This window comes from Episyrphus balteatus, chromosome 2, assembly GCF_945859705.1.
Source record: "Episyrphus balteatus chromosome 2, idEpiBalt1.1, whole genome shotgun sequence".
NCBI lineage: Eukaryota > Metazoa > Arthropoda > Insecta > Diptera > Syrphidae > Episyrphus > Episyrphus balteatus.
This window is the reverse complement of record NC_079135.1, coordinates 37,032,931-37,055,646: the sequence shown is the minus strand read 5'-3', so window position 1 is coordinate 37,055,646 and position 22,716 is coordinate 37,032,931. Positions and strand designations below refer to the sequence as shown.

Sequence of the window (22,716 nt, the reverse complement as noted above, 5' to 3'; positions counted from 1 at the left end):
CAATTATGTATGTCCTTTTTTTCAAAACAGCTCAACATTAAAATTTTGATCCATAATCTTTTTTTTAAATCAATAGTTATGCATTTAATGCACTTTTTTTTTTGTTCAATGTTCAAAACATCTCAAAATTCAAACAATGTTCAAATATCAATATATCTGGATATTTGCCAAAATCCTTTGTTCAAATGTAGATATGCGTAAAAATTGACAAAAATGCATTTAATGTCTTTTTCTTTCAAAATTGTTGAAAACAGCTCACCGTCAAAATCTTTCATGGAAAATTGGCAAGAATTGTATGCATTTTTTTTCATAAATATCTATCATTCAAAATGTTAAAAAAATGCATTTCGTTGTAAACAGCTCAACACCAAACAATATGTTATTTTAGTTTGAAGATCTCTTTCGAAAAAAATGCACAAAAATTGAATTTAAGGGATATGGTTAACTTTTGCCTTACCAACTGTTCATAACAACTCATGCACTATATACGTTTTCCGTTTGCATAATGAAACCACTTGAAATGTTGAGTTTTTAAATTTTAATAGGTTCGTACATATAAGCTGTAGTGTATACTAAACTTCATTAATTAAAAGCATAAATACGTTTGTAATTATTGTATTTTAAATATTATTATTTGTTTTTGAATAGAATTTATGATTTTCTCTAAACCGTTTTGCATATTTGTAATGAGTACTAATAAATATTTGACCATTTTGGAAAATAATGTGCAGTACGGTGATAATTCCAAAAGCTTTGCCATATTTGTGGGCTTATGTCACGAAAGATAGGTCTAAGCTTAATGCCACAAACTAAACAGGATTTAGTTGAGTTAAAAAAAAAAAACACTCATACACCCCGCTGTACCATTATTCATTAATTTACAATGAAACATAGAGTTTTAGTATTAATTAAAAAAACCAACTTTAATTTGGTCTCGATGATAAAAATAAAGAAATCTTACAGGGAACTGATTGGTGGATTGTTTTTACAAGCATTTGAAAGCACATTTTTAAATCTTTCTTTTTTGCTTAAAATTAAATTATGCCGTTGGAAGCAGTTTAACTATGGATGGTTTTATTTTTGTATCCTGTTATTTTTAAATAAAATAAATAAACATTTTATTTTTGTAATGATTTGTGATTTAATAAGGCTTTAAGGTTAAATTTCGGATGATTTTTTTTTTTCTTAGAGCCAATTTTTCAATCTTCTAATAAACAGTCAGTTAACTGTTCGACGAATAAAGCTATTAGGCTCATAAACAATCAGATAAAAACATTGAATTTTTCAATCAAGAATAATTTATTTTACAGAATAACAAAAAAAAATTGTCAAATTCAAAAATATTTAAAATTAAACGTCATTTTTATTCATGATTGTTTTTGTTTTCTTGTTTTCCACTGTATGTTTTTCAAAATTCTTTCAAAACAGCTTTGACAACTGACACAATATTTTTATTGAAATTATTCCTTAGAATAATTTTATTCGTCTCTGAAAGAAGCAGATAGAATTATTCTTAGGAATAAGCTATATCTGCCTGTTGAAAAATTGATTTTTTCTCTATCCTTAGGAATAAGTACTAACTGACTGTTTAACTGACTATTGAAAAATTGGCCCTTAATTTAATTTTATTTTTGTGTCGGAAGAAAAACAAACAAACTCCAACTACCATTGCATATTTAAGATGTTTTAGTTGTAGGATGTAGAATTTTATGATGACAGCTTTTCGTAAGAAATTTTCAGGTAGGTTTTTCAATTTAATATTTGATTTTATTTAAGAAGATTGTTCATTGTGAAATAGTAGATGGGAAAAACCATTGTGTGTTATTTTAAAGGGAATTTTTCGTCCTAATAAGATACAACAGGCAAAAAAAAGGTAGGGTTGTTGGGGGTGATAAAATGCTTAATACCATTATTTCACTCAGACTTCATTGTATCCATTATACGTTGCTCCGTAGAATGTAGATTTAAAAAGATAAAAGGAATTTTATAAAAGATAGAAATTTGAGGATGTTAGTTGTTGTAAGGACTCTCTTCGAACCATCTTTCGATGTTCTTTTGTGTTCAGTGATTTGTTTTTTTTTTTTCTTTGTTAAATATCTATCCACTTTGTCGAATATGAAACTTGAAGGCAGTTTTTTAGTCTAAAATCTGAGTAAGACATGGGCTCCTTTTTACGTCTTTTTCAGACGGATTGATTTGATGGAAACTGTGTTAATGTAAATCAAGATGCACTTGCTATTGAGAAGTGTTTTTGTTCAGAATGGATTGAAAGTATTGACGTTGATACTCGTTGTCGTAGGATAAAGCTGCATTAAGAAAATCTTAAGTAAATCTTATTTTTTGTTTCCTTTGGTTCATTACCAAATCCTTTACTTTGTATATAGAATATGTTGACCCCTTTTTGACTATATCCTTTATAAGATCTTAAATCATGATTCAAAACTCAAAGGAGAGTGCATTAGTTTTCTTATACCAAATTATCTTCAAAGTTTCGACAAATGGTGAGTTAGAAAACACATTAGTTCAGTTGAGGAAAAAAGAACCTCTTAGAAACTTTACAAAACTGCAAAATATCTTCTGCAGTAATTAGGGAGATTATTGATTTTCGAATGGGGAGATTAAGATGTTCTTAAGTTTTGAATATATCTTTCTTATTATGAATGCAATCTATTATCATTTTTTCATAGAGATCTTCAACATTATAGACTATTAGTTTGTAAAAATGGGACTAAAATCTGTTCTCGATGATAAAGGAAACTAATTGGCAGATTGTGTTTACATATGTAAGCTTTCAAAGAACTAGGATTGATGTAATCCAAAAATTGTATAAATCTTTCTTTTGGATTTCAATAAGGTTACCAGAACAATGACGTCAGAAGCAGTTTCATTGTTTTTGGATATAGTTTGAGTGTCTTTCCTTTTTTTCCTTCTAGGTCAAGTGTTGGATTATTTATTTTGATGATAACAAAGATGAAAATTATAATCACAAAAATCTTGTGTGGGTAGCTATGAAATTATAGAAACACATCTTGGTTCTAATGAAAAATGTAAATCTTAATAATTCGGATAATTTAGTAGTTATTGTGGAATGAAATCATTTTTAGAGGTTTTTAAAAATTAAATTTTTTACTTGATATAATAAATCAGATTAACATAAACGATAAAAATGGCGTTTATGAAAAACCGTAGATATTAATTTGTAAGTTGTAGTTCGTTTTCAACATTATCAAGGGGCACGGTAGTGCCCAGCCAAGTTCTCTAGCAACTTTGGCACTACACCCTTATTTACAGGAAACAACTCAGGCCATTTTCGACCCCCCTCTAACTTCCACACCAAAGATGCTAGAAATTTCAAACTCGCTACATTTATTGAGCTTGTCAAAACCAAACTCCTCACAAAATTTAAGCCTTTTACGATGAGTAGTTTCTGAGATATAGAGCTTCAAAAATCGCAAAAACCGTAACTGACTGACTGATTCACTCACTCACTCACTCACTCACTCACTGACAGATCATCAAAATTATGGAGAACTTCCCGTTAACGTAGAAACTTGAAATTTCACACGGTGATAGGGCTTGTGGTGCATACAAAGGGAAAAATCGAAAATTTGAGATTTTCAATTCAGGGGGCGTGGCATCCGCCCATTTCCGCTGAATTATCATCAAATATTATAGAGCACTTCTGATTATCGTAGAATCTTGAAATTTGGTAGAATGGTAGAGCTGGTAGTTTGTACAAAGAAAAAAATTTAAAATTTGAGAATTTCAGCCAGGGGGCGTGGCAACCGCCCATTTTCACTGAATTTTCATCAAATATAGAGATTTTCAATTCTACAGCCATACCTTGCAAAAAGTAGTGAAATCACAACAAAAACATTACTGTTAAAAAAGGAGCCAAGTTCTCCTATGTTGAAATTATGCTGGCACAAAAAGTACTGAGATGTAAAAGTGTACCAAGTTCTAAAGTTTGGGTTCAAATTCGTATCAATAAAATTTTGATTGTTTACTTGGCAATTTTTGAAATAACTTTAAAAATCAGTAATTAAAAGAAAAATTGTCAAGAGAACAATCAAAATTTTATTGATACGAATTTGAACCCAAACTTTAGAACTTGGTACACTTTTACATCTCAGTACTTTTTGTGCCAGCATAATTTCAACATAGGAGAACTTGGCTCCTTTTTTAACAGTAATGTTTTTGTTGTGGTCTTTATTACATGCTCTATAAGTTAAGTTAGTATTGTTTTCGTATCAAAAAAGAATTTCGATGTTTTAATCAAAACTAACATTAAAATGATGGAGAAGTCCAGCAAAAATGGTTAAGTCATGATGTCCGTCTTCCTGTGTGTCGGTGCATCTTTGCGTCGGTGAGTCTATCGGAACATGAAGCTGCAGCGCGTAAACGGGTTGACGGATATTCTTGCTTTTGATATTCTTGTGTGTTTTTTTTTTTGTGTTTTTAATATCTCATTTATCTCCCATACCCAACTCTCGATTAAATGTGGTGTGCGTAATTATTTACGCTATTCGAAAAAAAACTCCATTTTTAATTTTGTCTCAAAAGATTCGAATAGTGGCGTTGTTGTTTTTTTCAAAGACTGGCATTTTGGTTATGTACTTATGTACATTAGGGTGTCAATTATTTCCCAAAGTGATGTTTTCGGGGGAGACACCCCCAAATCGAAAGTTTAGGGCCTAAATAAGGGGAATTTAGCAACAAAAAAATTTTAGAGGTCATCAACCCGTGCCTCTAAGGTCATACTTTCAACATACAAATTTGTATGGGAAATTTTTAACTCATACATAAAATTTGTTTAAAAAATTTTTTTTTTGCTAAATTCCCCTTATTTAGGCCCTAAACTTTCGATCTGGGGGTGTGTCCCCCGAAAACATCACTTTTGGAAATAACGGACACCCTAATGTATATACATATGTTGGTACCTACATATATCCCGTTTATGAAAAAATATTTTGTTTTTGAAAATAATTTTTTTTTTCTTTTTTTTTTTCTGATATCTAACCAAATCAATAATTTCAAACGGTTAGCTAATTACACTGGTCTGCAAAATTTTACTTTTTTTTTCTCCTTTGAATAATTTTTTGATATTATGAAAGATTACACTTTCCTAAATCTAAATCTGGTTTCAGAAAAATTCTATCAGGCACCATTTTTGTAAAAATGATTTTTGAAAAATGTGGATAGTTTCTAAAAAATCACCCTTTTAGATTCATTTGAACTTATATAAAACAAAAACTATTTGTCGCATTGAGCTCAAATTTAGAGGACTTATTCCTCATAATATGACCTATTGACATCAAATATGTCCTTTTACATTAGGTAATGTTTTTATTTTTTTAAAATACTGATTTATAAAAAAAAGCAGAAATATCGAAACCCTTCACTTTTTAGTAAATCCTACATGAACAAAAACAACTTTATTAAGGAAAATGTAAAATGGTAACGCCAATTATATTTAAAAAGCCAAATATGTAAAGAAAACCATAATAAAATACATTAAACAAAATTTTAACGTGTTTTGTAATTTTATATACTATTTTTCTATTTAGAAATATCTTATTTGTAATAAATCATTCGATAAACTGCCTTGGAAAGCTTCAGATTTGTTTCTCCTAGAAATAAAAGTATACTTTTCTTATAGTTTTTGATGTCCTGAGTCCGAAGTCAAACAAATTTTATCACGTCAGGATTTTAAGATATTTGCATTAAAGTATCACAAAACAAAGTTTTTTTTTTAGAAAATCTCAAAAAAACTACTATATCTCACAAACCAGAGTTGACCGAAATTTTTGAGTTCGGATTCAAAATCAGCACACTAAAGTGGATTAGAAAAGTATACTTTTGTTCTGGGAAGAAAGATATATTAATTTTTAGAGATCAGTTTCTTTATGGCAAGATATGCCAAACCTACTAAACTTACTTAAATTAAGATATCTCGGAGAAGAAAAGAGATATTGAGGAGATTGAAACTGAATTTGAATGAAAAAAATAAGTTTTTTCATAAATCGTAACAATTTAAATTAATAAAGATTACATTATGCCAAAATATTTCTTCGAAAACAGCAAAAAACTAGGTTTTTGAGATTTTCTAACGGGTATATCTAAAAAACGTGACGTGCTAGGTAAATTCTGACTTCGGATTCGGAATCAGCATTAAAAAATAATTTAGAAAAGTATGGTCTTATTTAAAGGAGGATTTCCTTGCAGACCAGTGTTATTGTACTTTGAACAATAAGAGAAAGTATGTGCGGTCCAGTCGTGTATTCTGTTTATTTTTTTTATATTTTTTTTTTTTAGGTAGGTATATTGTTTTTTTTTACATACATTTTTTTAAACATTTTTCTAAAAAAGGTAATATTTTTGAGAACATATTATTCAACACTTTTGCGAAAAAATTCATTAATCTTTTTTTCAACAGATCTATGGATTTAAAACAAAAATTTTTTTTAATCCAAAAATTGTTCTTTTTTAAGTTTCAATCAGTTCTATAAGAAAAATTCTCGTTGAAACCAGCTTAGACGCATAAATATTAAACCATTTTTTTTTACTTGCGATATAGGTACAATATATATAAAGTTATGTATTCGTACAAAAAAAAAAGTTGAGATAACATTTTTCCATAACATTACGATGGTAGAGAATGCCAAAAAAGTGGGTCCCGGAAGTCCGTCTGTCTGTCTGTCTGTCTGTCTGTCTGTCTGTCAGTCTGTCTGTCTGTCTGTATAAGGAGCTACAGCCTAAACGGATATACCGATGAATGTCAAACTTGGTGTGTAGCGTTATTTGGCGACTCTCCAGAGGGGTTTTTGGAATTAATTTTTTTGGACCAAAAATAACGGTACTTGTCATATACCGATTTTAGTAAAGTTGAAATTGCTCAAAAATTGTTTAAAAAATTCAAATGTAAGTTTTAAGACAAGGTCTATCTTCTAATGAAAATTTTTTTTTTTGGAAAATCATTATTAACGGTACCTGCCATAGAACCGTTTTTTTTTAAATCCCATTATCTCCGAAAGTGCTTATTCTATTTCAACGAAACTTTTTGTGATGAAGAATTTATATAATTTAAATATAAGCCAAAAGCAAAATTTTGAAAAAAATACTTTTTGGATTTTTAAAAAAATTTTGAAATTTTTTTTTTGAAAAATCCAATTTTCGAAAACGGGACATTAAATTTTTTTGAAATTTTGTGTTTAGATGTTGATCAGTGATTTCTACAAAATGGCATACCAATTTTATTTTAAAACTTTTTTTCCAAGAAATTATTTATAAAAAATTAGTTTTTTAAAAAACGGCTCTAACGATTTTGAAATTTTTTTTTATAAAAATGCATGTTAGTATATCGGTCAAAACTGCATACTTGTTTTGGGGGGCAATTTGATTTCAGATTTTATATTATTTTTTTAAAAAACGAATTTCCTTTTTTTTTTCTTTCCCATATATTTAGATTTTCCAAATTTCTATATAAAAAGTATTTAAAATTTAAGCAACTTGAACTCTAAGAGCAAGTACGTGCGACCCCAGTCGTGCAATTTATTTAATATGTAACAAAAGCCAATTTTTGTATCCACATTCCACATATTTAAATTTTTAGTTTTCCATTTTTCCGATGATGAAGAGCTCCAAAAAAGTTTTTAAATTGAGTAAAGGCTGAACCGGATATATGAATTTGGAACACATGGTCTTTCACAATTTTCATGACCTCTATTCCTGAAAAAAGTTTCTGGACACCTTAAGTCCTTCTTAAATTCTCTCTTAAACACATTACTTCAAAACCTTGTTATCCTTCGATTAAACATAAATAGAGATTAAAAAACTAAAATTTAACATCATATTTAAATCGGCCACTGAAATAATTAAAACACTGGCTAAATTTAAATCTTTTCTATAAAAAAAAGCTAACAATCAGTGTACTTTCAGCTATGTTATAAAATAAGTAATATACTGATAAATGAAGTGTTTAAAAAGGGGTCAGCATCAGCACTCAACACAAAACTTAAACTTTGTTAGTGAACCAAAAATAAAGGAATTTTTCGAAAACGAGTATCAATTTTGTCAATTAAAATAACAAGCATACTTCTTTTTGTCAAAGTTAACCAGAAATTCATATCAAAATTGCAAATCCATTAAAACTCACAACAGCAAAATGCACATCATCCCATTTAAATAGGCAGACAAATTTATTACAGATGAAAAGATCTTCCAGTTCACTTTAATGACTCGGTGATAAGTTCATACTTAAAAAAAAATAATAACAACATTATAAAAATGCCTTTGAATTTTGTATTGGACAAAGTTGGCGAAATAAAAAAAAAAAAAAAACGAATCAATAAACACAAAAGAACATTTGAAAAACTTATTGAAAATTTGAGGTTGTTCACGATGAAGCTCCTTACAACGAATGTACATCCCATCATCTTTTTCCTATACAATTTCATTCATCTTTTTACCTACACACTCTGTGGAGCACAATGGAGACAGTGAAATCTGACTGAGATTATGGCATTACTTCAGCAACAACTTACCTTGCCTTCTTTCTTTTCAGGATAAACATTCCCTTTCAAAAATATGAGTATTCTCATTTACTCGTTTACAATGAATAAAATAAAATCAAATATTAAATTTAAAAAAAATTCCGCAAAAATGTCTTACAACTCGCTCGCATCCATTTCAACCCAAAATTACTAACTTTAGATGTAACATCCAAAATATGTTAACAATAAAAATAAAATGTTTATTTATCTTTCTTTTCAAAACAAAAAGCAGGATTGTTTTGAAAAATTCCACAAAATCCGTTTAACCAAAATGTTTGATATTCAATTGAAACTTAACAAATATAATCCTTGATCCCTATTGAAGTACAAAGATATACAAACTATTCATTTGTTTATTTTTATTTTCTATCGAAAGAGAAAACAAAAATGAAATTCTGATACATATTACGAAGTCAGTGTTTCATTTCAAACTACAGCGATGATGGTGCTACGGGGCGTATGAGTATTTTTTTTTTCTTTCTTTTCTTTTGTTCGACAGGGACTTGCACACATACAAAAAGTAAACACTTTATTGATGAGGTTTTCTGTTGCATTTAGCTATGAAATATGATGAAATATCTTTTGATGACAAAAATTCACAAAGCTTGGCAAAACTTTGTTAATATTGCTCTACACACAAGGATCGATTTACAGTTAATTAAGTCTGTACCACAAATTTATCCTGGAAAACTTTTATGAAAACTCAAACTATTTCAATCATGAGAGTTCGGTTATTAGTCTTCCATTTTACACTAAAAAATATTAAAAAAAAAAACTGCATTTTGCATAACAAGTTGATAAGGGTTATTTTAATTGAAAAATGCCAAAACCAAACTTTTAAATCAGACATGAATTCAACATGATTAGGGAGATATTATAAAGGAACTTTATGATTTTTTTTTTAATTTCTGCAGTAACTGTTTATTTATGAAGTAGATCAGTAATTGTTTGAATTGAACAGATTTTGTTTGTGGGAATTATCTGGATTGATCACACCAAAAATTAGTTTAAGCTAAAATAATAACGAGTAATACAAAAGATGCAAGTAGTATATAAACTTTTTTTTTATAATTTTGGTTAATTTTTGAAACGGGCTTCAGGTCAACCTGGAGCCCGTTTTAAAACATAAAACTTCTAAAATGTATTTCAATAGCAAAAATATTCATTTCTTACAAAACAAAAATTGATTTATCATAAGGGGACGCTTCACTGTGAATTATCGAGAAAAATGCAATTCCTAAAAAAATTTATATGAAAGATTTATCGTTCAAAGCAAAATATTAAAAAAAAAATAAAAAACAATAATTTATAAAATTATTGGTATGAAAATTCGGTCCATATAAACGTTTTGGAAAGGAGAATGTGTAAAAAGGAAATACAGACCGACAAAATGCACAATAAAAACAACATTTTTGAATTTTTCCATTATCGTTATATTCGTGTACAGTCAAATTTGGTTTTGACATCACAAACATTTTTCACAGATTTCTTTTTGCATTTTATTGTTGAATTTAGATAATGTGGGCAAAACACATTCAACTTAAAATTCAAAACGGGATCGGGTCAAAATTCTGGCTTCAAAATTCTGCTTTTCAAAATTCTGCTTTTTTAAAGTAAATTCTGTTTTTCAAAATTCTGCTTTTTTTCTATTCTGCTTTTCAAAATTCTGCTTTTTAAAATTCTGCTTTTCAAAATTCTGCCAGCATTATACTTGAACAAAAAAATTCTGCCAATTCTGTTTTTTTTTTATAGCATATGCGCTGACTAAAGAAAAATACACCTCATTAATGTTATTCAACATTGGCACTTTCCTAAATTTTTTTGTTTAAGTGTCGCAAATATTTTTTAAAATGCATAGACTGACTTTCTTTCAAATAAAATCTATAACTTATTGGAACCGATGTTGTTTGATACAAGATATTCCTTTTCTTATTCAAATTTTTGAATATTCATCTTTATTTGACAAATTAAAAAATTTTGAATTATTTTCGGAAATGTTTAGTATTCAAAACCTTTTCTTAATATTTTCAAATGTATTCATTTATAAAACAAAAATTAATATACATTCAAAGAATGCAAATTATGTAGGTAAGTAATCAAATAAACAGATAACTTTTCAAGAAGATGATTTTACAGAATTTTGCAAAAAATTAAAGAAAATGGAAAATGTTAAAAAGAGCGCGCTTTTGAACATTTTCCAAACCCTTCTTTAATTTTTTGCAGAATTTTGAAAAACAGAATTATGAAAAGCAGAATTTTGAAAAACAGAATTTTGAAAAACAGAATTTTGAAAAGCAGAATTTTGAAAGCAAAATTTTGTAAAGCAGAATTTTGACAAAAGAATTTTGACCCCGGCAGAATTTTGACCCCAACCCTTTCAAAACATTTCAAGTGACATTTATAGGTCTGACAAGGGTTATTTTATAATATTTAATTTTACATTGAATGGTTTTTGCCTACACACAAAATTACACACAAATTATCACAAATTAAAAATTGCATTGAAAGTTTTTTTTGTTGAAATTTTTACGGGGATATTTTTTAAAATCTTGATACCAATCACAGAAAAAAATATACATACATAATGACATCACTATTCCTTTATTAAAGCCTTGACCAACAATTTAAGTATTTGTGATGCATTCTTACACATGTCATTATTCTTCATAAAAATAGAATACCTTCATAATACAATAAAAATTACATGAAAATTCAAAACTAAATTGATGTAAAAATAAACATTTTAATAATTTTCCATCACTGTGCAAATAAAATAATTATTTGGATAGGCAATTGGCACTTAAGTGCTTTTTGAAATGTTCATCAAAAGTAACAAATAGACCATTTAATTCCTCCTGCCAAAAAAAATATTCAAATTCCTAAAAGCACATACATAATGTGGTTTCTGTGTTTTAAATTTGAAAACTTATTCTTCTTCTATTTTTGTTGGTTATATGACTTTTAGAAATATGTATTTTCAATGAGAAAATGCACTCTTGAATAAAACAAAATATCTCTTGATAAGTGCTCTTAAAAATATTTTTGCTGCACAAATTTTACAATTCATTAAACCTACAAATCCATTTATGGAAATTTTGTTTGAAAGGTTGAATCTCGAATAATTTAAATTTATTTTTATCCTCTTGAAATAAAGTTAAAAAAAAATATTAGAAATTTCAATTAAAATAATATGAAGAGACATTCTAACTAACAGCAAGCTTTTTTTCATATACAAATAAATTCTCCTTTATATGACTCATCAATGATCAATAGACCCATGTTCCAAGAACTAATATGTTGCAAGTCAAAATGTTGCTCCTATTTTTCCAATAAATTAATTCCAAGTAAATGAGCTTATTGATATGTATTCTTATAAACAGAGTTATAAGAAAGAAAACCCTCAAGTGTCAAGGGTGTACTTTTTCATGGATATAAAATTACTTCCAATAATATTTTATCAATTGCTATAACAATACTGGCAGATAAATGGAATCAATACTTAATAAGTCAAAAGGTTGAAACATGTTTCTCTACCAGTTCAAGTTTTCCACCTGGAGCTATTTTTCAATGTTTCGTTTCAGAGATATATTTTTTCAATCAAATAATATTCTTTCTCTGTAAGAAAACTTGAAAGTCTGATATTCTTTATAAAGTAGCAAATTCAAGGTATGATTCTTTTTCTCATTAAAAAAAGAATATCTTTTTCACACTTAAAAAATGTTGATTTTTTATTCTTTATCAATGTTGTTATTTTCAAAGTGAATCCATGCTGCATGCATAGTTTTGAAATATGAAACATGTTCTACTCATATTTTCAATCAGTACAAAATGAAACCACAAAATAATTGCCCCAATAAGCAAGGAAAAATGTGAAAGGATTCAAATTTCATACGAAAGAGATGATTCTGAAGGCATTTGAAAAATTTCCTACATATAAAACCATTTATCTCTCATGAGAGTAAAAAAAGAATTTCTCTTGAAGTTCATAACTCAAAGGCAGAAATATGGGTTCAATTATGGAATGAAAATTGCTCAGAGGCAAAAGTCAACATTTAGTATGTTAAACTTACATTTTTTATAGACCAATGCAGTGTCAAAATAGTTATTTAGAAGCCAGAAGTGATGAGGATATTCAGGATTAATGGGTTAAGGATTTACTTTATTTTTTTTTGAAAGTAAGTGAACGTTTAGCAAAAATTAAACTGTTAAGCTATTTCGTGAGCAATTAAATAGATGAGAATATAAAGGTTCACTGTGGCGTATGCGTAACTTTTTTATGGCAAAATGCAAATTGTTCTTATGGAATAAAACACATTGAAATATTTTCTACTATTCTCTGGAATTTCAAAATGTTTAACTGTTAATAATAAGGTATGCATTTGGGATGCAGCACTAAAGGAAGAGTTATAAAAAAGCCATATCTCGGTTATGGTTCGACGAATTTAACATGTTCTTTTTTATAGACCTTGCACAAATTTTCAAAAACTATTAACCCATTTTTTTTTTAATTGTGAGCATTTTAGTTTATTCTTTGGGAATCAAATGAATGCATTTAAATATTTTAAATGTTTTTGCTTTTTTTGCTTTCTGAGAAAAAACTATACATTGGAAATTGTGCCAAAGTATGAAATCCAAATTTTTGAAAATATAAAACTTGGTTAAATTCTTAGAATATTATAAAAAATCAAAAACCAAAATTCATCACTGGTTCGAACGAACTTGGTGTTAGAAGTCAAGTTGTTGAGTTGCTTAAAATTTAAAAACTTTTCATAAAATGTAAATTTAAAAATAAAAAAAATTTATTTAATTTTAGTATGAATTTTCATTTTAAAAACCGACAAAAAATTCAAATGTTAAAATTATAGTCATCGCCTTAGATGCAGTTCATCATAGTTATTTCCAACAGGTAAGACAAAGTTTCAAAAAACAATGCAGAAATCTGCTTTATTTAATGCGGAATCCTCTTCGATTAAGATTTAATAAAAGAGACAAATGTTCGTCTCTTCCATTTCCAATGGTCCATTTCCGTCAGCTTGAAATTTCTAAAGCGTGTGCTAAAGTATTGTGTTAGTATTTTTCTTCCTCTGCCTTTTTTCTTAGGCTTTTGTTTTTTGGTTTAAATTTTTAACGTGACACTGATGTACCTATGAATTTCGGTACTTTGTAAATTTTATTATTTGTGTACATTTTCGTGCAGGTGTAAATTGTAACCTTTTTCCGGAATAATGGTCAACTATGAATCCCAGCTAGTTACCCAAATGTTCTAGAATCCATAGCGGCTGTCGGTTTATTTATTTGTTTTTTTTTTTTTCTTATATGTGTTTTTTTTTTTTTTTTTAAGTTGAAAAAGCTTTGATTTAAGGATGTTTCATAACTAGAAACCACTTAAATTAAAGATCGTTCTACTTTCACTAAAAAAAATATAGTTTTCAATGCAAATTAATTTAAAAAAAAAATGGAACACAAGTGGTTGTAGTTAATTTATTTTTTTTTTTTCAGTGTATAATTAGCTTTTTACTTGCTCTATAGGTACGGTGACCATCCGTCCCGGTTTACCCGGGACTGTCCCGTATTTCTACAGCTTGTCCCGGGTTTTTATTTAAGAAACCCGGGACGTGTAAGTGTCCCGTATTTTGTAATTTGTCCCGTGATTGTCCCGTATTTGCGAATTCTCTGATTTTTTCATTCAAAATTTTAAAAACTTTGTACGAGAAACAAAATAAACAGTGGTTGCAAATTAAAAGTTTTTCTAATTTTTTCGTATAAACGCGTCAAGCCTAGTTTGCTGCCGTATCAAAACGAACATTTTTCTGAGTCTCCCAAAGTAAAAAAAAAAACTCTTTTGGAGCAAGAAAAATTACCTGCACCGTTAAGTATGAGTGACAAACGATTCAAAACTCTCCAATTATTCTTGCACAGGTAAGAATTTCGTTGGTTAAGCTACGTAATGTGCAACGAAAAGTAAAATTTTCTTTTACGATTTCGTTGAGCTGGTTTTATAATTTTCAATTCGCCTCTAGACTATGCTTTAGTTTTTTTAAATTTGTTGTCACTTATTTAACTCCAGTTTATATTTGCCAGGTTGAAAAGCTCCATCAGGGAAAGTTTTTTTCGAATAAAGAACAGAAGAGTTAAGAACCCAGCTAAATTTCAAAATTTTTAAGGACATGTTAGAATATTATTTAAAGATCATACAATTTTAAAATCATTTTAAATAAAATTAAAATGTTAAAAATAGCTCTCACGATTTTTATTGAAAAAATATTTTTTTAGAAGTGATTAACAGTACTTATTAAGTATAAAAACGCTTTCTTTATTTTGTATACGACTTAAATGATTTCAACGAAAATGCTCCCATAAAATTGTTAAAGAAATCTTTATATCAAAATGAAGCAAAAATTATGAAAACGCATTTTAAAAAATTTCAATTTTTATTTCTTTTTATGTTTTTGAAGAACCAATATTTTCAAAACGATCCGAAAAATTTTGAATGTGTCCCGGGTTTTGCTTCTGGAAATATGGTCACCGTATCTATAGGGCAAGTATTGGTTTCGTGTAGAAAAAAAAATCGAGGTTTTAATCAAAACCAACATTACGATGATGGAGAAGATCAAAAAAGTGGTTTTCGTCATGCCGTCCGTCGGTCTGTGCGCCTGTGCGTGTGTGCGTCTGTGCGTCCATCTGTACATCGAGCTAGGGCCTAAACGGATAGATGGATTTGCTTGAAACTTGGTACAGATGATTTTTACGTAATTCCCTAGACCCGTTTTTTTTTATTTTTTTAATATCTCCATTTTAACGCATACCTCCCATATAACGTTTTCGAGGTATTGCAAATTTCTCGAAAACGGCTCTAACGATTTTGATCAAATTTGGTGTGCTCTTATTGATTCTAACAAAACTGCGTTTTTAGTTTTTCTCAAAAAATTCGGAGAACGGAAATATGGCGTTTGCCGTTTTTCAAAAATTGACATATTTTTTAAATTCATATATTTCATCAAAGCATTAGTTATTTTATTTAAAATTTACAGAGATCATTAAGTATAAAATGTTAAAAAAAAATGTATTTTTAAAAACATTTTTGAAAAAAGAAATTTTTAGTTTAATTTTCAAACTTCTGATTTTTTTTTTTTTTTGATTTTTTTCTACAAAATCTTAAATTTCCAATAGATATTTAAGATAAAGATACTGTGAACAACAAGAGCAAGTACGTGCGACCCAGTCGTGCATTTTATTTTTCATTGCCACGAATATTTACATTATAATTACAATGTTAGTCCTTTTTCTCTAGATTTTTTTCCGTAGAACGCATCCAAATCCAAATAACTATTTGGATATATCAACACCGTAGCCGTTAGCAGTAAAATCAACAACTGTGATTTACATTTTTTGCTATTTGGATTTGTGGTACATCACGCAGTTCAATCAATGCACAAAACATAAGCTTCTGGCGTTATCTTACTTTTATTTGATTTTTCAGAAAGCATTTGACTGACTTTAAGCGCATCATCAATTTGTAATTCAAATGCTTTCAAAATTTCTGCATTTTATGTGGATTTGTTGCAGAGTAATGTTATGAGTAGAGATTTAATCATTTGCACTATGCTCGATGATAAGCTTACTAGTCGCAGTGCCATATATAAATTCTATTTAACAAATGCTTTCAACATCCGTTTTTTTTTTTTAATTTCTGACTAATGAATTATTTAAGCAATATTAGATTTTGTTTTCTTATTTTTAAATATGTATTACATTTTTGTAAAACAGGAAACTTTGTAACTTTGTGTTCTATTTTATTTTTAAAGTACATATTATTTGTTGTTCTATAAACTTTGTGTTAATTCTTCACACCACTTTTAAATAAATTTAGTTGTCAACTTAATTCATTGTAAGCATCCTTTTCATTTTCAAAAACAACAACCAATTAAAATAAGAAACATGGAATAAGGAAAAGGATTAAAATCACGGATTTATTTATTTTCCTTTTCTGAATTCTTTATTGTGTATGAAGTGCAACAAGAAAAAAATGTAACTGATGAAAATCGTCTAGGGTCAAAGAAATAAACCTGGAACTTGCACTTTTTTTGTTTTTATTTCGATGATACAAAAAAAATGTGCAGATATCTGCAGACCAAATTCTTGAAACAAGTTTTGATTTACAGATATGAGTTCAAAGTGAACAGGTAAAAAAGTTTCGAACTCTTTTTTTTTTTTTTTCAGATTTTCGAAAAATATTTAAGTGCATTTTAAAAATTTCCCCCAAATTCATCGAGTGAGACATCAAATTTAAGGGTTCTTAAAGTTCTTTTCATAACTGGAAACAAAAGTATTTTGGAGGTCTTGTTTCTGAATTATTTGCACAAAACATTTTTTTTATCTTACATTCGAAGGCAGATTTCTACGGACCACAGACTTGAAACAAGTATTAGTTTACAGATATGTAAAGTTCACAGAGAACCAGGTCTTTAATTTCGGAAAAAAAGTTACAAATTTATTTTTTTCAGATTTTTGAGAAAAAATCAAGGTTAACCCCTTGCCAAAAAAAAATTCCATTTTAAAAAATTTCCTCCAAGTCCATCGAGTGACCCATCAAAAGAAAGGTCTCTCTAAGCTCTATTCATAACTGAAATAGGTCTGGTTCCTGGTTCCTGAGATATTTCCAACCAAACATTTTTTGTCTTTTCCTTATAACTACTCCGAAGTCGAAATCTTTTGATCAAGTTCTTGAAACAAGTTTTGGTCAACAGATACGAGCTGAGAACTGTGCCGCCCGCAATCTTCCGAATTCGTGTCTAACTATACGGAGCGTCAAACGTCGGACGTAAAATGTTCAAATATCTATGGTGAATATTTTTTGCTCTCGCACTTTTTTCCCTCCATCTATAGGAAATGAAATAAATCGATTTAAAAAAATTGCGTGGGTAAATAGGAGAAATGCTCAAAGGGGTGGAAAAAGCCAATTTGTTTAAGTATTGTATTTATACCTAAGACTTCAAGGTATCAGACAAAACTGGAATGAACATGAAACTCAAAGAAAGTTTGATGGAAATGAGTTTAATATGTTTACTTCAAAAATGTAAAAATACTATATTATTGACTTTTGAGCCGTCAAAAAAAAAAAGTACATGAAATATTCAAAACTTAAAACTTCCAACAAAGAGTCCAAACAAACAAAAAAAAGCAAAGAAATTTTATTCAACTTGAAGATAATAAGCTTCACAACATGCGACAATTGTCAACGATGTCTCCCCTCTAAGCCACGTAGTTATGTATTATTGTGTTTCTGTTGTTCTTTCTATTCTTTGTCTCTCTCTGTTGTATAAATGTCTTGTGCTGTATCAGCCAAATGGACTAAGTTTCCAAAGCTGTAAGTGTGTCTAGTCCGTAGATTTATCTTCGGATTAGATTAATATGTATTGTAATGTAATGTAATGTGTAAGCTTAACAAGGAGATTTTAATACTCTAGTTCGTGGAACTAAAAACCCAACTATGAGTAGCTACTTGCAACTAGATTCCTTGAAATATCAATTTATGCATGTCAGCGTTGACTTCGATAGAATAAACACAGGATTAATAAACAAAAAAAAAAAAAAATGCAAAATAAATTTTCAGTTAATACCAGTCTGAAAATAGAGAGACTCTTAAAACTTCATGGCCACCAACGAACACATGAACATTTTTTGTACATTTATCATCCTAATACATAATTCCTAAGAGACAATACAATTTATTTTTCTCATTTCTCGTCCTTTTTTAGGGTACATTAATTAAATCTCACTTAACACCATGCTAACAGTTAAAAATAAAAAAAAACAAAAAAAGTTTTTCCTTGGTAGGGTGATTTTCTATACAAAAACTTTTAACCAAATTACTTTTTGAAATTTTATAACTTAAAAATATCCTCTGGCTATTGTTATGAATTTTATTTTTTTTTTAGGAACAACATACCTAGAACATACAATCCAGGACACAAAAAAAGACCCTTGGTATATTTTAAAACAGCTATAAGTCATTTAAAGAAAATGCGTTTTCAAGAGTTTTTTTTTGTTTTTTTGAAAAATCCTCATGTTACAAATCCTGAAAGTTACAAAAACTTACATCTTAAAGCCTTACTGTAGGTTTTAGACGAAAAAAAAAAATTATCTAAACACTTGAAGCTTAGCTAATTTTAAACAAAATAGTTCTTTAAAAATTTCTTGTATCACTCACTGTTTTAACAAAATTGAGATAACGCAAAAAAGTGTTGCCGTGTTTTGTGAAAATTGATAGTATTTTGGTTATTGGCGTGTGTCTTTTCAAAGGCTCAATAAATTTTATCCAAAATTTCAGACGGATTTTTCGATTTTAAAATTAAAAAAAAAAAAAAAACAGTTTCGAAAAAATGTTTGTAAAATATTTTTTTTTTTTTTTTATTAATTTTTTTCTTGATACTTTAACCAAAAGCTCAAATGCCCTGATAACCAAAACTCAGCAGTTTGCTTGAAAACATAATTATTTTCGAAGATTACCTGACAAGAATATCTTAAAAGATCGTGTGAAAATTTCAAGCCGATCGATACAGCCGTTTCGGAGAAATTTTATTCATCGACTTTGAAAACACTGCACCGTTTCGAGAAAAACGCGTTTTAAGTTTTGAGATACATTGAAACTAAGTTAAGATGTCTTTACAAGTTTGTTTATTTCTGCGAAACTATATTTTGTCGGATTAATGTGAAATTTTTGAAGAACATTCTTTAATATAGCACATATGTTCAAAAATCAAAATATCAAAAAAAAAATCGATTTTTTTAAGATTAAAATGAATATAACTCCTTTAACAATCATTTATGCTTTAATTTTTTTTAACTTCCAAAAATGTGTCTAATCAAGAAAATTGTACTTTTTAAAATTTACGTATGATTTCATTAAGGAAGCTAATATTAAAAAAAAAAAACTAAATACGGAAATCAATACATTATGTCATATTCTGGAAAGTTTACTCAGATGGTGATGATTTTTTCACAAAATTGTAATTCGAACAAAAAAAAAATTTTTTAATGTATACAAAATTATAAAATTTTTAAATACTTATATAATTTAAGAATACAGAATTTAAGACACCGAATTTATGTTCTTACAGAACATTTGATGTACAAAAGTTTTAATTTTTTATAAAGGTCAACCATATATGCTTTGCATTTGCATGTCTTGCACATGGAGATTTTAATCCTGTTTTTTACTTGCGATATGGGTACTATATATCAAGTTATGCATTCGTACAAAAAAAAAAAGTTGAGATAACATTTTTCCATGACATTACGATGGTAGACAATGCCAAAAAAGTGGGTCCCGTAAGTCCGTCTGTCTGTCTGTCTGTCAGTCTGTCAGTCTGTCAGTCTGTCAGTCTGTCAGTCTGTCAGTCTGTCAGTCTGTCAGTCTGTCAGTCTGTCAGTCTGTCAGTCTGTCAGTCTGTCAGTCTGTCAGTCTGTCAGTCTGTCAGTCTGTCAGTCTGTCAGTCTGTCAGTCTGTCAGTCTGTCAGTCTGTCAGTCTGTCAGTCTGTCAGTCTGTCAGTCTGTCAGTCTGTCAGTCTGTCAGTCTGTCAGTCTGTCAGTCTGTCAGTCTGTCAGTCTGTCAGTCTGTCAGTCTGTCAGTCTGTCAGTCTGTCAGTCTGTCAGTCTGTCAGTCTGTCAGTCTGTCAGTCTGTCAGTCTGTCTGTCAGTCTGTCTGTCTGTCTGTAAAAGGAGCTACAGCCTAAACGGATGGACCGATTAATGTCAAACTTGGTATGTAGCGTTATTCTGCGACTCTCCAGAGGGGTTTTTGGAATTAATTTTTTTGGACCAAAAATAACGGTACTTGTCACATACCGATTTTAGTAAAATTGAAATATCTCGAAAACGGCTCTAACGATTTTGTTTAAAAAATTCAAATGTTAGTTTTAAGCTAAGGTCTATCTTTCAATGAAAACATTTTTTTTTTGAAAATCATTATTAACGGTACCTGCCATAGAACCGTTTTTTTCAAATCCGATTATCTCCGAAACTGCTTATTGTGGAGAAGCATTTATATAATTTAAATATAAGCCAAAAATAAAATTTTGAAAAAAATAATTTTTGGATTTTTAAAAAAATTTTCAAATTTTTTTTTTTGAAAAATCAAATTTTCGAAAACGGGACATTGAACTTTTTTGAAATTTTGTTTTCAGATGTTGATTAGTGATTTCTACCAAATGACATACCAATTTTATTTTAAAACTTTTTTTCCAAAAAAATATTTATAAAAAATTAGTTTTTTAAAAAACGGCTCTAACGATTTTGAAAATTTTTTTTCTAAAAATGCATGTTAATTTATCAATCAAAACAGCATACTTGTTTTGGAGGGCAATTTAATTTCAGATTTTATTTTATTTAAAAAAAAAAACGAATTTTGTTTTTTTTTCCAAAAGTCTTAAAAATTTAAGCAACTTTAACTCTAAGAGCAAGTTCGTGCGACCCAGTCGTGCATTTTATTTTTTTCAAAAAAGAGAATCAGATGCCATGCACATTGCACACAATCATGCCAAACTTTAACAAACTCATTGAATAGTTCCTTGAACTGCAAAATAATTCACGTATATCGTAGCAGATAAATGTTCCATGGAGACATTCGTTTACTGCTTGTCAAAAGAAGCTTTAATATCTGGATATCAAGTTTATTGTGCATTGTGCAATGGATACCGTCAATTTGTATTCCTTTCAGTTTCCTTTTTTTATTGGAATGGAGATGGCAAAGATTTAAAACCAAAAATTTAATGTGACCAATTTACAAATTGAATAAGCTAAAGTCATAATCAAAGATCTTAAAACTTTATGATTCGGGGAAACACATATAGATTTTTCTTTCATTCGGAATAGCTGTACTTTTTTTAAACTTTGTGGAAGGATTTAAAGAACGAAAAAGAGGAATGTCAAAGATAACGAAACAGAGAAAAACCACATAGAATATAAGCATGACACATGATTTAATGAATTTAACGAGATAGCAAAACGAAGCCATTTCAAAAACTAAGAATCCATAAAGTTTTAAAAAATGTTCGTGTGTGTCTTTTGAGGGGTCGAAAACAGGTATCACAAAAGCTGTCATACATTTTGTAGGTTTTTATTAAATTTGTTAAAAACTATCCACTAAATATTCGATACAATTAACTAAGGTCAAAGTAATCCAGTCGAAGCCTCAAAATTGAATGCCTAGCTTTTATAAAGCTTAAAACCAAATTTTGGTCACCTGACCAATTGAAATAAATACATATCTCGTTTTGAAAAAATTGATTTTTTCCAAAAAATTAAAATTTTATTTTTTTGTTCAAACCAAAAAAATTTGTTTCTTTAAAATGAAACTTTCCGTTTGGGAGAGAGTCAGTTCTATACAGCGACGTAGGTACGTACCATTGGAACTGCCAAGGTAGAATTCCGAGGCCCAAAACGGGGCCCCACGAAAATTATATACGAAAGAAGATGCGTTTTATTTTTTTTGGAAAATCTGAAAAAAAAGAAATTGTAATTTTTTGACCTAAAAGCGTAGGCCTGTTACTGTGAACTCATGTCAATAAAACAAAACTTGTTTCGAAACTTTGGTCCGCCTCCGAACGTAAAAATAATCCTGATTGGATGCAAGTAACTCAGCAGCCAGGCCTCCAAGAAGCTTTTGGTTTTCAATTACTAATAGAGCTTTAATAGACCTTTCTTTTGATACCTCACTCGATGAATTTAAAGAAAATTTTGTAAAATGCATTTTTTTCGAAAATCTAAAAAAAAAAATAATTTGTAACTTTTTGACCTTTCGAGACTTTGATCCGCAGATATCTGCCTCCGAATGTAAAAAAAAAAAGTTTGGATGCAAATAACTCATATCTGTAAACCAAAACTTATCTCGAGACTTTGGTCCGCAGATATCTACAGTGGTGGAAAAATAATTGGAAACACGCTCTTTCTTTTCAAAATGTTTGTATGTTTTTAATATGAATACAAAATATTAGAAATATTTTTTAACAGAGGTATTTAAAAAGCTTGATGGTTTACTAAGGATCTCCTCTTTATTGCACCTTCTTTTTCATAAATATAAGGGGTTGGTGTGTCAGGAATATTGTTAAGGACGTTTTATTATTTTTTTGGAACATGTGGCATTTTTCGAGGACTGCAACCACA

The 22,716-nt window shown here is 28.9% G+C and overlaps 1 protein-coding gene across 2 annotated transcripts in view; it reads left to right on the top strand.

The window, feature by feature from the left end:
- LOC129908438 (gonadotropin-releasing hormone receptor) overlaps positions 1 to 22,716 on the top strand; it is a 136,225-nt gene that overhangs the window by 14,116 nt on the left and 99,393 nt on the right. The window contains exon 1 of one of the 2 annotated variants that reach the window (XM_055984902.1): positions 17,200 to 17,395. The exons of the other annotated variant lie outside the window; for it this stretch is intronic. The gene's annotated coding sequence lies outside the window, so the exon portion shown is untranslated. Of the gene's footprint in view, positions 1 to 17,199; positions 17,396 to 22,716 lie in introns of those variants that run through there. 2 annotated transcript variants of the gene reach the window in all.